Source organism: Brassica oleracea, chromosome C2, assembly GCF_000695525.1.
Source record: "Brassica oleracea var. oleracea cultivar TO1000 chromosome C2, BOL, whole genome shotgun sequence".
Classification (NCBI taxonomy): domain Eukaryota; kingdom Viridiplantae; phylum Streptophyta; class Magnoliopsida; order Brassicales; family Brassicaceae; genus Brassica; species Brassica oleracea.
In genome coordinates this window covers 39,939,534-39,955,215 of record NC_027749.1, presented here as the reverse complement: position 1 = coordinate 39,955,215, position 15,682 = coordinate 39,939,534, and the positions used below count along the sequence as shown (strand labels likewise).

The 15,682-nt window shown below is 32.4% G+C and overlaps 1 pseudogene; it reads left to right on the top strand.

The window, feature by feature from the left end:
- Window positions 1–15,682, top strand: part of LOC106327431 — a 67,995-nt pseudogene that overhangs the window by 26,192 nt on the left and 26,121 nt on the right.

Here is a 15,682-nt window from a genome sequence, read left to right as displayed (position 1 = left end):
TGGTGTTATTATGTGTTATTTGGACTACTGAGAATTACTTGTATTATTATGTGTTATTTAAACCATTATATATAGTCCATGTATATGAGAACTACGTAGCTCCAGACTATTTTCGATGATTATTTTCAATGCATAGACCGTGTATATGATAACTACGTAGATTCAAACTATTTTTGATGCTTGTTTTCAATAGTTTAAGAAAAGCTTATCAGTTTCTCAAAAAACTTCCTTAACTTTCAATGTTAGTGTGTGAATGGTTCAAGTAGAGTAAGGAGCATAAAGCAAAGTACGTCTTTCTGGTAAATTATTTATGTAAATGTCCTTCTTAATGATAGTTATGGCGTAAAATCATTGGTTTTACTACGAAATCTTCCATTGTGTGATAGTTTAACTAGATAAACGTCAAAATTGCCAAAGTATTACTATGTGGATAGTAGTATTACTGATACCTTGAAGATTACCGTGTATTACTAAGTGTTAAAATAATACTAAATATAAATATGGCGGCTGCACGTTTTACATGTGTTTACTTTTTTAAATATTAAATATTTTGGCATTTTACATGTGTTTTCCGTTTTTGCTATTTTTTGGCATTTTACATGTTTACATATTTTGGTTTGGTCTCAATAATCCCCCAGTAAATCCAGTTATCCAACTAATTCATTTTTGGCCATAGTAACATCTGTAAATATAGTTTTCCAAACCTATCTTTTGCAACATACCAACATTCAAAAGCATTACAAGTTTTAAACATCCAAACATAAAGCATTCTCCTACCAAGTTTTAAACATCCAAAATACTTAAATTAACATCTTAAATACATAAGGCTTCTCCTAGGCTAAGCCTTTGTTTTAGGCTTCTTCCCCCTCGTGAAAGGAGTCTGCACCCACTGTGATGGTTCACACTTCCTCTTCCCTCTTCCCTTAGATGCATGTGGTGTGCAATCACTCTTCTTTGGTGCAGCATCAGCAATACTCCTCCTTGGTCTGCCCCTCCTCTTAGGAGTCGGTTTGCCAGATGTCATTGTCTTCTCCTTGCATCTATGTCTGATCCTAGGCCTCGTAGCTTCCTTGGTCCCATCCATCCTCTCCACAACTTTCTCACTAGTTTTTTCCTCTGCCTCCAGCTGTTTTCCTTATCTTTATCAACCTCTCCACTCTTCTCCTTCTCTTTGCCACTCTTCTCCTTCTCTTCTTCCTCAGCATCATCTTTTTCCTTCCCATCCCACTGTCCAAAATCCGTACCATCGCACTGTCCAAAATCCATGTCTTCACCACGATTCGCCTTCTCGCTCACCTTATTCTCGATAGATGTTAGCTTTTTTTCTATTTTTTTAGCCCTGCATCTCAACAGCCGCTGGTTCTTTTCAATTCCACCCAGCCTCAAATCAACAGCCTCCAGCTTTGTCTCCACCGTAAAGTTAAGTCCAACAAATGCTTCTCCCATGAAATCCAAAAGCCTAGTCCGCACAAGGATTCTTTTGATAGATTCTAAACTCTTTCCCCAGAGCAGGAATACACTCAAAAGCCAGAACCTATAGAATCCAGTGTCACATACATGTCAGATTTTCATTCTTCCCACCAAATACTCTTCTGCTAAATTATATGCTTACCTCTAAGGGGACTATGAAACCAGGAAAGGAGACTGCATCTTTTGTCACTTCTCCCTTTAATTGGTTCATCACACGCTTAATCTCCCTTATTGAATCTTCAAATGTTAGACGACCCCAGGGAAATGTTTTGCAAGCATCCAAATCATCCACCATCCTCAATATGAAGGAGTCTAAATTTCCCTCATACCTTGGCTTTCCTCTGATAACAGTACCAAGGAAAAACAAGACAGCCATCTTCAATTTATCTGGACAATCCGGCATAGACAACAGCTTCTGCTTCACATCAGTGATGGTGATCTTCTCTATGTCATGGAAGTAGTAATTCACGAACTCATGACCCCCGATCTTCTTATATTTTCTCGGATACTCAGTGCAGTCTAAGCCAGAGATGAGGGCATGCTCCCTCATAGAATAGCGGATGGGTACACCATTAACCGCAAACCATGCAACATCATCTTCTGGAGTACAAATGGTGTGCAGGAGTAACATCCACATCCCTTGGAGCTTCAGGTTTGGTTCCTCTGGCATGTGAAAGAAATGTCGAAACTGGGAATGGCTCGTGAACCATTCGGCCTGATCCTTCTTAAGCGTCTCCTTGATGACTTTTACTGTCGCGCTCACATAGCACTTGGTTTGTATCTTGCAAATCTTCGTGAACTCACTGCTTTTGAAGTATAACTCAAGGGGTTGCGGTGGTTGCATTTCCTCCTGCAATGAAAATACATACAAGAAGTCTTAGTAATGCTAGTACTTAGTAATGCTAGTAATACAAGAAGTCTATTAGTACTACTAATTACAAGTCATCATTTCTCACTAACAGTAACAATGATACAAAATATATACCTCACTTTCGGACCCCTCCCTTTCGGATTCATCTGAGATTGAGCGCGATTGGTAACTCGGTTCTCTCTCTGGCGTACTCTTCTTACTCCTCTGAAAATACATATATACATGTTAGTAATGCTAGTAATGTTAGTAATGCTAGTAATGCTAGTAATACAAGAAGTCTATTAGTACTACTAATTACAAGTCATCATTTCTCACTAACAGTAACAATGATACAAAATATATACCTCACTTTCGGACCCCTCCCTTTCGGATTCATCTGAGATTGAGCGCGATTGGTAACTCGGTTCTCTCTCTGGCGTACTCTTCTTACTCCTCTGAAAATACATATATACATGTTAGTAATGCTAGTAATGTTAGTAATGCTAGTAATGCTAGTAATACAAGAAGTCTAGCAGTACTACTAATTACAAGTCAGCATTTTTCACTAACAGTTACAATGAATACAAAATATATACCTCACTTTCAGACCCCTCCCTTTCGGACTCATCTGTGACTGAGAGCGATATGTGACTCGGTTCTCTCTCTTGCGTACTCTTCTTACTATTCTTACTCTTCTTACTCCCCTCAGGAATTACTGGTGTTTTTGCAATTGGGGTCTAGTTTTCCAGAGTTAAAAAAAAATAAGGAGAATTGAAGATACACAAAAACGATGACGTTTAGGTCTACCTGGGTCGGATCTATCCGGTTTGCTTGGTCTGGGTCGGATCTTCGTGGTTGAATCCTGTAAATATTTCATATCTCTATTATAAAATCGTAATTAACCACTTTTTCTATTTAAAAATAAATGAAAAATATAATATATTATAATAAAAGGTCAAAGGGGAATTTTTGTGAGGGGTACGGGGTACATGGAGTTAAAGTCCCTATATAATATACATTCCATTGTGGAAGGCAGTTTGAATTTTGTCCCGGTCTCCTGTAACAACTTAGCCAATATGATTACGAGAGATCATAGACATCAGTCGTATGTAGTAGCTCTTCATGGTCCTGTGTGGTTGGCATCTCTGATTCGCCAGGAAGCATCAGCTTAAGGAGTTCCATGTTCTGATGGGTAGCTGTGCTTTGGTTTCCTTTCTTTAAGGCTCTGTTTTTTTTCTCTCCTATTGGAGTTGGTTTTAGTTCTGCTCGATACTCTATGTTGTTTATCCCTTGTCGTTTGGCTGGGACAGAACTTTATTATCCTTAATGACAAAAAAAAAGAGTTACAGCTACCGACGCACTTTGAAAAGAACATGTTATCATTGATGTTAGAGGCAGAATTCAGCCTGCTTCATACCCGGTCCGAGGCCGAGTCAAAATTCTCCAGACTCACTACAAAATAACGGGCTCACAGAAATCTAAGGCCCATGCCAAGCTCAACAAACGGTTCATGCCGAGCTAACACAATCAAACCACAGTGTAATACAGGTCAAAGGAATAAAGGCACATGATACTCGTCGGAGATCACATGGCCGTTCCGAGCGACTCTTGACCTATAAAAACAAAACCAAAGACAGAAGAAAAGGAGGGAATTGTCTTAGAGCAATACATTTGTTTTTGTTCTTAGATACCTATTGCATTCGTACTCGTTTTTACTCGTATTATCAATAAGATACACTTTTTTGTATAATATCGTCAATATGTATATCTTTTATACATTTCTTCCTAGACGCGTAATCGAAACTGAAATAGATTTTGACATCCATCAATTGATTCAGTTACATATAAAATACACTTTTACAAGAAACCCATAGAAAACTTGTATCTTAAGCTATTGGGAAAATATGAAATCTCGCCATTGTTTTATGTTCAATAAGATTTCCTTGAGTCTTTAAGATGATTGCAAAGAAAAAACTGTGGGGAATTAATTAAATGAATGGTTGGTTGGGCAGGATAAATGATCATCAACACCGGCGGATTGAAAGCTAGGGTATGAGCTTTCTTCATGCAGTGTAAATGGCGTGGTCTCAAACATTTTTACAAGATGATAGGTATAATGAAAAAAAATTTAAATCTTAGGTTAATGGTTAACCGAAATGCTCTATATCCACTTTTGGTATTGGCTGGATTGGTTATAAACATATGATAAAAAGTGTTTTTAAGAATTAAATTTAATTTTATTTTGTGCTGTTAAAGCATGAGTATAGGTTTTCAACTGACAAAAAAAATATTTAATAAAAATTAAATTGTTTACTAAATTTGTATTCTTTTTTAAAATATGACTTAAAATTTCAAGTGAAACACAAAAATAACTCATGTTTTTAAAAACTTTCATTTTCCCTATTTAGCCTAGAAGTTTGAATTATTCACAAAAATGTCATTACTTTTTTTTTCTTTTTTTCTTTCGAAAATGAGTCTTTTACTTTATCATCTTCATCTTCACCAAGTATTTACAATGTTGACATTGTCATCAATACATTAACCACCATGACCAAAGTTTCGATTTTTACTCTTTATATCTCATTACTTATGCACACAAATCACATCTCTTTCACTCTCTCTTCAAATTCATCAAAAAAAAACAAGATTTTGATTCCAAGCTTTGTAAGGTTCATAGAGACATTGAAGTTCATGATTCGTGGTCATTAACGAATTGGTAGCTTTTGTAGTGAAGTTCTGGGTGCTTGGAGAAGCTAAGCAAGTCATCTCACATGTTCAAGGTATGCAATCGTTTTTTTTTCTCAGATCTGTTCGCAAAGACTTGAAGAAGACTTCAGAAATACTTTCAAAATACTTCGCTAGATGTGTTCTCCATCAAGAAGACTTCCCTAGAATTCTTCTAACTTTCCTTTATTAACAAAAAAAAAGTAAAAAATTCCAGATAAACATGTTAGTTTTGCAATTGACCGAATTTTGTCAGAAATTTGATTTTTTATAGAAGACTTTTCGGGAAGTCTTCTCGAGAAAAACATTTATAGAAGTCTTCTGAAAGTTTTCCGAAGTCTTCTCACTTTTGCAAGAAGTTTGCGTGAGTTACTATGTATTTGAAAAATAATAGTAAAAATTTTAATATTAATGAGAAGACTTCTTTAAAAAATTTAGAAGTCTTCTCAAATTTTATTCCGGGTTTTTGTCAAACCTTTGGTTACTAGAGAAGACTTCTAGAAAAGTTTTCTCTAGAAAAGTCAAATATAGTCAATTGCAAAAGTATCCCAGGTAGACTTCTTGCGACATTGAGAAGTCTTGTATAAAAAGTCAAGTTTCTGATAAATTTCAGTCAATAACCTGTTTATCCGAGGCATTTTCAAGAATTTTTCAAATTCAAAATTAAGCCAATATTTACAAAGGAAGACTTCTCAAGATGTCTTCTGTAGAGTAGACTTCTTAAGAAGTCTTCCTTCGTAAATTTGCAATTGCATGTTTTTAAGAATTAAATTTAATTTTATTTTGTGCTGTTAAAGCATGAGTATAGGTTTTCAACTGACAAAAAAAATATTTAATAAAAATTAAATTGTTTACTAAATTTGTATTCTTTTTTAAAATATGACTTAAAATTTCAAGTGAAACACAAAAATAACTCATGTTTTTAAAAACTTTCATTTTCCCTATTTAGCCTAGAAGTTTGAATTATTCACAAAAATGTCATTACTTTTTTTTTCTTTTTTTCTTTCGAAAATGAGTCTTTTACTTTATCATCTTCATCTTCACCAAGTATTTACAATGTTGACATTGTCATCAATACATTAACCACCATGACCAAAGTTTCGATTTTTACTCTTTATATCTCATTACTTATGCACACAAATCACATCTCTTTCACTCTCTCTTCAAATTCATCAAAAAAAAACAAGATTTTGATTCCAAGCTTTGTAAGGTTCATAGAGACATTGAAGTTCATGATTCGTGGTCATTAACGAATTGGTAGCTTTTGTAGTGAAGTTCTGGGTGCTTGGAGAAGCTAAGCAAGTCATCTCACATGTTCAAGGTATGCAATCGTTTTTTTTTCTCAGATCTGTTCGCAAAGACTTGAAGAAGACTTCAGAAATACTTTCAAAATACTTCGCTAGATGTGTTCTCCATCAAGAAGACTTCCCTAGAATTCTTCTAACTTTCCTTTATTAACAAAAAAAAAGTAAAAAATTCCAGATAAACATGTTAGTTTTGCAATTGACCGAATTTTGTCAGAAATTTGATTTTTTATAGAAGACTTTTCGGGAAGTCTTCTCGAGAAAAACATTTATAGAAGTCTTCTGAAAGTTTTCCGAAGTCTTCTCACTTTTGCAAGAAGTTTGCGTGAGTTACTATGTATTTGAAAAATAATAGTAAAAATTTTAATATTAATGAGAAGACTTCTTTAAAAAATTTAGAAGTCTTCTCAAATTTTATTCCGGGTTTTTGTCAAACCTTTGGTTACTAGAGAAGACTTCTAGAAAAGTTTTCTCTAGAAAAGTCAAATATAGTCAATTGCAAAAGTATCCCAGGTAGACTTCTTGCGACATTGAGAAGTCTTCTGTAAAAAATCAAATTTCTGACAAACTTCGGTCAACTGCAAAACTAACCTATTTATTCGAGAAATCTTCTCTGGTATTTTCAAAATTTTTTGAAATTCCAAAGTAAGCCAATTTACAAAGGTATACTTTTCAACATGTCTTATATATAGTAGACTTCCTAAGAAGTCTTCCTTCGTAAATTCGCAATTGCAAAAATGACCTAAATAGAAGACTTCCGTAGAATCTTTTACGTTAATGTTTAATAAACTTTCATTTTCTCTACAACTAAAATGACATTTTAATAGTTTCTTATTTATTCATGTGTATTAGTCAATATTGGGGCTCTTTGATCAAATTCATAACTTATTTGGTGATAATTATGAGATTTCAAATTTTTATGTTTACTAATGTTTCTAGCTAATCCGAGAAGACTTCTTAAGAAGTTTTCTACGTTTGATTTTCAAGAGTGTTAAGTAACTTCAAGAATATCAAGTCATGTAGTTTAATGTGTCTTTTTAGATCATAAGATATACTTTTTAACTTACATAAGATTTAAAATTTCAACTTTCACTTAAAATTCAAGTTTGATATTTTGTGAATTTGACTAAGTTTTCTTGTGAAGTCTTCTCTCTTAGTTTTAGTAAATTTGACTAAGTTTTTATGTTGTTTTGTTTTGTTAAGAGTGGGTAGAATGGCTAAAAATATTATTGGTATGTTGTATTAATAACTTCATTAATGTCAAGTAATTTTGGCAAAATATGAACATATTTACCAAATTCTTTTGATTAACATCTGTTCAAATTTACAAAAGAATTCATAACTAAAATAGTACACATACAATCATAAAACAAGGCTTAAACAAACTATTACACATGGAGCTAGAAATCATTCCTCAACATAGATAAGCTTGGTGGACTCCAGTTGACATCATTCCTTGGTACCATTTTGGGCAGAAGACTTTGGAAGACCTCCCGAAGATTTTGTGGGAAGTCTTCTAGCATAAAATACATTAGAAGACTTCCGAAGTCTTCTAAGAGTCTTCCGAGATTCTTCCAAGAGTCTTCTGAAAAGTCTTCCAAAGTCTGATTTAGATCTGAAAACAAATCTACATATTTAAAAGCGTTCAAATGGCATTAAAACAGAGAAAGCTTCAAAAAACATTTTATGCTTAAATAATAAACAAAACAATCACATTAGGTTGAATCTATAACTTTTTAGAATCTAATATATAAAACACACAAAATACATATCCAAAATTTGTACCACTTTGGGCATAAAACTTCGGAAGACTTCCTGAAGACTTCGTGAGACGTCTTCTAGCATAAAATGCATTAGAAGACTTCGTAAGAAGTCTTCCGAGAGTCTTCCGAGAGTCTTCCAAGAGTCTTCCAAGAGTCTTCTGAGAACTCTTCCAAAGTCTGACTCAGATATGAAAAATTTGCATATTTCAAAAGCATTCAAATGGCTTCAAAACAGAGAAAACTTCAAAAATATTTTTTTATGCTTAATAATAAACAAAACAGTCACATTACATTGAATCTATAATTTTATAGAATTTAATATATATAAAACATATAAAATACATATCCAAAATTTGTACCACTTTGGGAAGAAGACTTTGGGAGACTACCTGAAGACTTCATGGAAAGTCTTCTAATATAGAAGTCTTCTGGGGAGTCTTCTGAGAGTCTTCTAATATAAGTCTTAAAAAGTCTGTTTCAGATCTGAAAAGCTTTCAAATTCAAAAACATTCAAATGGCTTCAAAACAGAGAAAAACTTAAAAAATATAATTTATGCTTAAATAATAAACAAAACCGTCACATTAGGTTGAAGCTATAGCTTTTTAGAATCTAATATATAGGACGATTCAGTGTGATACTGTCAAATCGTGAATTTTTATAATGCATATAGAATTGTCGGCTGTATAATCGTCTTTGTAATGTTTTTCATAGTTTGTAATAGCATAATTATCCCGCATTAAAAATAATCATGAAATTCTCATAATTCACCCAGGAAAATCCTGAATTGAATTTGAGGATATATTGAGGAGGTTTCGTCCAAAATCATTTTTTATGTTTGATGACCAATTTTCTTTTAAAAATTTGTTCAGATTTCATCAAATTCAGTAGTACAATCTACAATATTTTAGTGGTACCAAGATTATTTGTATATTTGTCTTTCTACTTAAATAGTATTGATGTGAAAAAGGCTATCACATTTATTCAAAAATGGTAACATTGTTATGGGCTATGGAGATTAATTTCGTATGGTCCAATGGGTAGATTGTCAAACCTTTGAACATAATATTCAGTTGGTTCAAATGGTTAAGTCTCTAGAGTGTTAGCCTGTTAGGTTGAATGAAGCTGATTAGAAAATTTTAGACTTTCTGTTATGTTATGAGAAAAGACGGCAGCGAGTAACTAAGGGCATGACTGGTTTCTCCGCTACAACTCGCAAATGCAGCTTTTGTTATAAGTAGCTGATATATAATGTTTTTGTCATCATTGTATATATGTTTTTTAATTGGTTTTCAAGTATTTATCGAGTCTTCCTAGTCTTTTTTGAGTCATTACAGGTTTAGAGTTGGCTTTGAGGGAAGATAGGCCACTTGGAGCAAAGACGGAGAAAACAGTGCAATTTGGTGATTTTCATGCAAAATAGTCCGATTGGCTGTTCCCGATCGAACGGAGCAACCCGAGTGCCTGTTCCAGCGGCATAGATTTTTAGGGAAACTACAACATATTTCGGAATTTTTCCTAATCTCTCTATTTTCTCTCTCAGGCGCATGTGGCTTCCATATAACTTATTTTTCTGTTTTTCTATATTTTTCTACGTTGTTTTTGGAGACAAGAAACCAGACTTGAGCTTTTAGAGATTTGTGATTTGATACTTTGTAAAGGGAGAAGGCTCCATCTCTCTTACCATAGAGAAGAATCCCCTGAACACTTATTCTATTTTATCTACACATGTTTTATTCAGTCTTTGTCTCTGTGTTTTCTTGCTTCGTGGCTGAGTAGTCAGCTTGCTTAGTCTAGGGTGTTACGGTGTTAGATCTATGAGCTAAACATAAATAAGTTTATCATTCAATTTTCTTCATTCATAACTATTCTTACTGCTTGCATTAAACTGGCCAGTTATTGTTAGATCATAGGTTTAACCTGTTCATTAATCGTGTAATAGGTTGCTAGATCTGTTATGAATGAGCCTGGCATCCCTAACCAGCGAAAGTAGATGTTAGGGTGTTTCGTGAACAGATCAGACTTGATCTTAATGTTTGTCATCGCGTCTCAGTCCAAACGAGGGTTTAGGTACTGAGATCGATTGACAAAAGGTGAAGTGTGGGAACCGAAATTCGCACTGTCGATTTCCGTTTAAATTAGGAAAGTTAGGAAAACCATAATTTCCCAGAGGTCCCGGATATCTGCTGTATAATCTGAAACCAAACTTACTTGTTACTTGCTTTCTGCGATTCACAATTTTAAAACCCCCATATTGTTGTAGCTTAATATTGATCCCATAAAGATAAAGTGTGAATTGGTCCTCTGGAATTGAATCTCAAATACTACATCTATACTGTTAGCTTGCAGTAGATAAATACGCAATTTTAGTGTATCAGTAGCGGTTGTTGGCGTTTTGCAACAATCACTCAAACCACTCTAAACCTCATAAATTCAAAAATTGATTCTAGCTAGCGTTTGCGGTTGCGGGTGGTTGCGAGATGATACATTTTTTTTCTTTTTTCTAAACAATATAAATACAAAAATAAAAATATTTAGTAGAATATTTAATAAAATATTTAAATTGGAATTATAAGAATACTAAAATATATCTATTATATTTTAATTAATATTATAAAATTTAAAAATAAAAATATTTTCTATAATTTTAAAAAATGTAAAACTATAGCTTTCTAAATATAATTTACATATTTATTATAATATTATGATTTTGATATTTTTATAATTATATAAAATGTAAATATTGTTAATTTATTATTTAACCGCTGCTGCATTTAGTGGTTAACCAGTCATAAGTATCCTACAAACGTACTAATTTCTAACTGCAGAACCAGTCGTACAAAACTCTTAGAACCGCTAAAAACCACAACTATCCGTATCCGCAAACTTCCGTAGTCGTAACCACAACTGCCGCATTTGAAGACCCTAAGTCATCGAATCAAGTTAACCAACCGCAATCCTCGCCTTTCTGCCGCAGACCGGTCAACCAGACTTCAAACCAGACCTGAGGCAAGAACAGATCTACCACCTCCACGAGCCGTCGACTCTCCGATAGACTTAAGAGACTATTTGGAAAACCCTAAAATGCCGCTTCCACCGAACGCAATCCCTACACCCACCATGCCATGACTCCAACACTAATTTGCATTTTTAATTTCTTAGTTGAAGTAAGGGTAATTTTTTTCCCACATACATAAAAAAACCTCAAAATTCACTATGTAACCAAAACACTCCTTTCTCCTTATTTATTTTCCTATCTCTCTCTAACCTCTCATTAAAAATTTAATTGTTTTTTTAAATGTCTTGTTTTTTCAATTAAATGTGTAGTTGGGAAAAAGCTAGTACTAATTTAGTTTTGAAATCATAATATCAATTTCATTTTCCGAAAAATAAAGCTACTATTAAAATGTTCGTCCTTTTCTTCACAAGAAACAAAAACACCGCTGGTGAATTCAATGAACATTTACACACTTTCAAAGAGTTTGGTAGTTATTAAATTCTAATAATGGAGAAAATTAATATTTGTTATCAATTTCTTCACCTTTTTCGATGCATATATGGTCCACATTATTGGAAACTGTTTGAGAAAGGCATAAACTATGGATGAATATCTTTACAAAAGTATAAATTATTTCTTTGCCAAAATTCATGACTATAATTTTTCTTTTTCTTACCTTAAATGTCAGGCTTTTAGCCTATTAAAAACTGTAGCAAAATAAGTAATGTCAATATATATATATATATATAACAAATTTGAAATTACAGTCAGATATCCACGTACATTGAAGCATATATAGATGACCTATATAAGATGGTTTGTCATACCATATTCACATTATTTTAAAATAATAGAAATTATTGCACATATATTTCTAAATTCTCTAAATGAAACAATGTTGTTTGGTTATTTTACAATCAACATTGTTCTCAGTATAGTATAGTCCAATAGCTGTTATGTTGTATGTACATAAACGGTGAGAATAGAAGGTGAAGTACCATTTATTAGCATTTTCAGTCGTCGCCCAAACATTACATTATGGTACTGTAGTGTTGAGTCCGACAAAGTAGATGTGTTTGAGTTTTTTATTACCATCTGGCATACTCTCTTTGTTCCTGATCTGTTTCATCTCAAATGAGACACCAAAATGACATCATTTTATTAAATTTGGTGATTTGTAAATAGATTATAAAAAGACTAATATTATTGATAGTTTTAGTTTATAGTTGAAAACATATGATGCTATTTTGTATTTTCTTACATTAGTTAACATTAAAATATTATTTTATTTATATTTAATAATTTAACTTAATGAATATTATCAGTTACATTAAGTTGTAACAAAATAAAATTCATGTTATGTACTTTTCATTTTAAAATATATAAATTTTTAATTTAATAATGTTTTATATAAAATATATATATATATATATAATTTTAGTACAAAAAAAACAGTAAAACATAACATTAGCAAATTTCAACAAATAAATATAAAATCTAAATATCCTAAAATATAATTACTCAATTACATAAATTAATGTATTAAATATTAAAACTAAAATATTAATGATATATTATTATTATTATTATTTTAGTGTAGAATTTGATATTATGATTACGGATGAAAATTAAAGTTCAACACTAACACTAAATTTTATGTAATATCAACATTAATTTTGGTGTTATGGTTGGAGTTGCTATAACACAAAACAGTGGAAATATAATTTATATTATAAAACTATAAACGAAAGCTAAAATACCTTAAGATGAAAAAATAAAACAAGTATACTACTGATGTACTCTGGTTTTAAACATGGTGTTTAGTTATTTTGAGGTTTTTGTAGAGTTTTCTATCTATGCTTACTAACTTTTGACATAATGTTTTGTTGTTATTGAAACTTTTTGGAGTCTTCTATCGCAAACAAGTGTATTAGTGCTATATTCTTGGATTGTTCTTATTGATTGGACTTGACTAATCATCTAATTCATAATTTTATGTTAATTAAATACGGTGAAATTTAATTTGATAGTCTGAAAATAATTATTATGAACAAAGTCTTTTAGCCAAGAAGACATTATGTTATTACTTTTTGTGAACCTATCCGAATTTGGACTTAATGTATGTTTAATCTTTTGGGTTTAACCAGAGTCAGTTCTTTAAGTTGTTATACCATCTCCAATATATATTTATATTTTTATTTCTAAAATAGAAGAACTCTATAATATAGATGGGTCTTACTCCAATATATTTCTCTAAAATAGAAATTTCTACATATAGAGCAAAATATAGAGGAATGTTATTTCTTCTTCTATAAATAGAGAAAAAATAGTAATCTCTATTTTAGAGACGAAAATAGAGATGAGTTGGAGACTTGGAGCGATTTTGCCTCTAAATATTATTATATAGATAAAAATAGAAGTGGGTTGAAGATGCTTTAAGCATAGTATTGGAGTCATCTGAGATTAATCAACTAGACGAATAACCCGTGATGCTTAACATTTTATAATTGATCTAAGCGAATTAAAAATTGTGCCATTTCTATATTTTATTTAAAATTGTAAAACAACGAAAAATAAAATAACTTAAATTTCAGAAAACAATTGACTATAAATATAACATGTTCTTTTGAATTCATTCAATAAACTAGTGTATTTAGATATTTCAATCATAGATGGTTTAATGGATATAACAAAACCAACTTATTTAATATTTCATGTGGCATGATATACCGCAAATATGTTTTAACAGTTTTAATTTCGAAAATTTTCTTTTAGCTACAGTGATTGACACCAAATAGTCAACAATATCTATAAATTGTTTTTATGTTTTGACTAAGAAAAAAGTTTCCCAGCTATAGGAAGTTTACGCTAGTATGGTGAAAATCATTGGAATGTATGAGAATGTGTCGACAACTACACAAAGTTTATGTTAATACATGCCACATGTACGAAGTAAATGATTATATGGTGGAAATATCACAATTGGGTTTAACTGATTTTAAGCTAAGTTAATGGGGTCAATCCGTAATATATGAAAGTTAATTCCAATTTACAAAATCCGAACCCGGCCCAACTCCTTTACCCGACTCAATTGTGGACTTAAGTCTCTTGTTTGGATCCCCAATTTTTGAAATTAAGGTTCATAACAACAAAAAATCGATTTTAAACAGAGAGAGAAAGAGAGAGAGAGAGAGAGAGAGAGAGAGAGAGAGAGATGGAATTGGGATGATCCAACATTAAGCGAAGGGGCAAGGCAAGTGTAGGCAATGCGCTTTATTTTTGTGGGTTACCGGCAATTATATCTCAAGCATAGGCATACAAAATCTCACTCTGTTTTGTCTACTCAAAGGTTCGCAGTCGGCTCTCACTCTGTCTCTAGAGGCGGGCCCTTCCCTTTCTCTCAATTTCTCACCTCTGTTTTCCCCAAATCGATTTCTGTTATGAACCCTAAAATTTCCAATTGGGGAAAAATGAAGAACACGGGTTGGGCTAAGGGAAAGGAAGAAATCAGGTTTTAATAATTTGGGTCGGGTTGGGTCGGGTTGGATTTAGTTAAATTGGGGTTAAGTTTAATAAATTACGAATTAACCCCATTAACTTAGATTAAAATCAATTAAACCCAATTGTTATGATGCCACCATATAATCATTTACTTCGTAAATGTAGCATGTATTAACATAAACATCGTGTAGTTATTGACACATTCTCATATATTGGATGGTTTTTACCATATTAGCGTAAACTTCATGTAGCTGGGAAAGTTTTTTCGAAAACTTTTGGATTACCCAAAAAAATAAGTTTTTCAGTAACTTTTATAAATACTTTTGGTACTTGTCCTCAGAAAATATTTAGTTGTATAATATAATTATATAACCAATTATGTCTTAATGCATATCATTCTTTAAAGAACTTTTCAGATTCAATAATGCTCACAAACCTGCTAAAAATGAAAAAAAGTTTGTCAGCTACGTGAAGTTTACTATAATATGGTGGAAACCATCCAACGTACGAAAACATATCAACAACTACACCACGTTTATGTTAATACATGCCACATATACAAAGTAAATGATTATATAGTGGCAACATCACAAACGGATTTAATTGATTTTAAGCTAAGTTAATGGAGTCAATTCGTAATATATTAAAGTTAACTCTGATTTACTAAATCCTACCCGACCCAACTACTTTACCTGCTCCGTGTCAACTTAAGTCTCTTGTTTGGATCCCCAATTCAAAATTAGGGTTCATAAAAAAAAAATTGATTTCAAAGAGATGCAATGCAGAGGAGATTTTCTTTAATACTTTTATCTTCCCCGCTTGTTTTTTTTACTGTTCTTTCTTATAAACGGTCCCAACCCCAACTGATTAGTGTCTGTATTTGATGCGCCCTTGAGTGGCGCACCGGGCAAAACAGACATGCATGGCTTGATCATGGAAAGCAGTAATGATATATGTTCATTGTTTGACTCATATCTTCCAACAAACGAGTCCTCTTCGCATGAAATCACTTGGAGAATGTTCTCAACTCAATTACGGAGCTCCTCGAAGAAGAATCAGATTAAACGGAGTTCA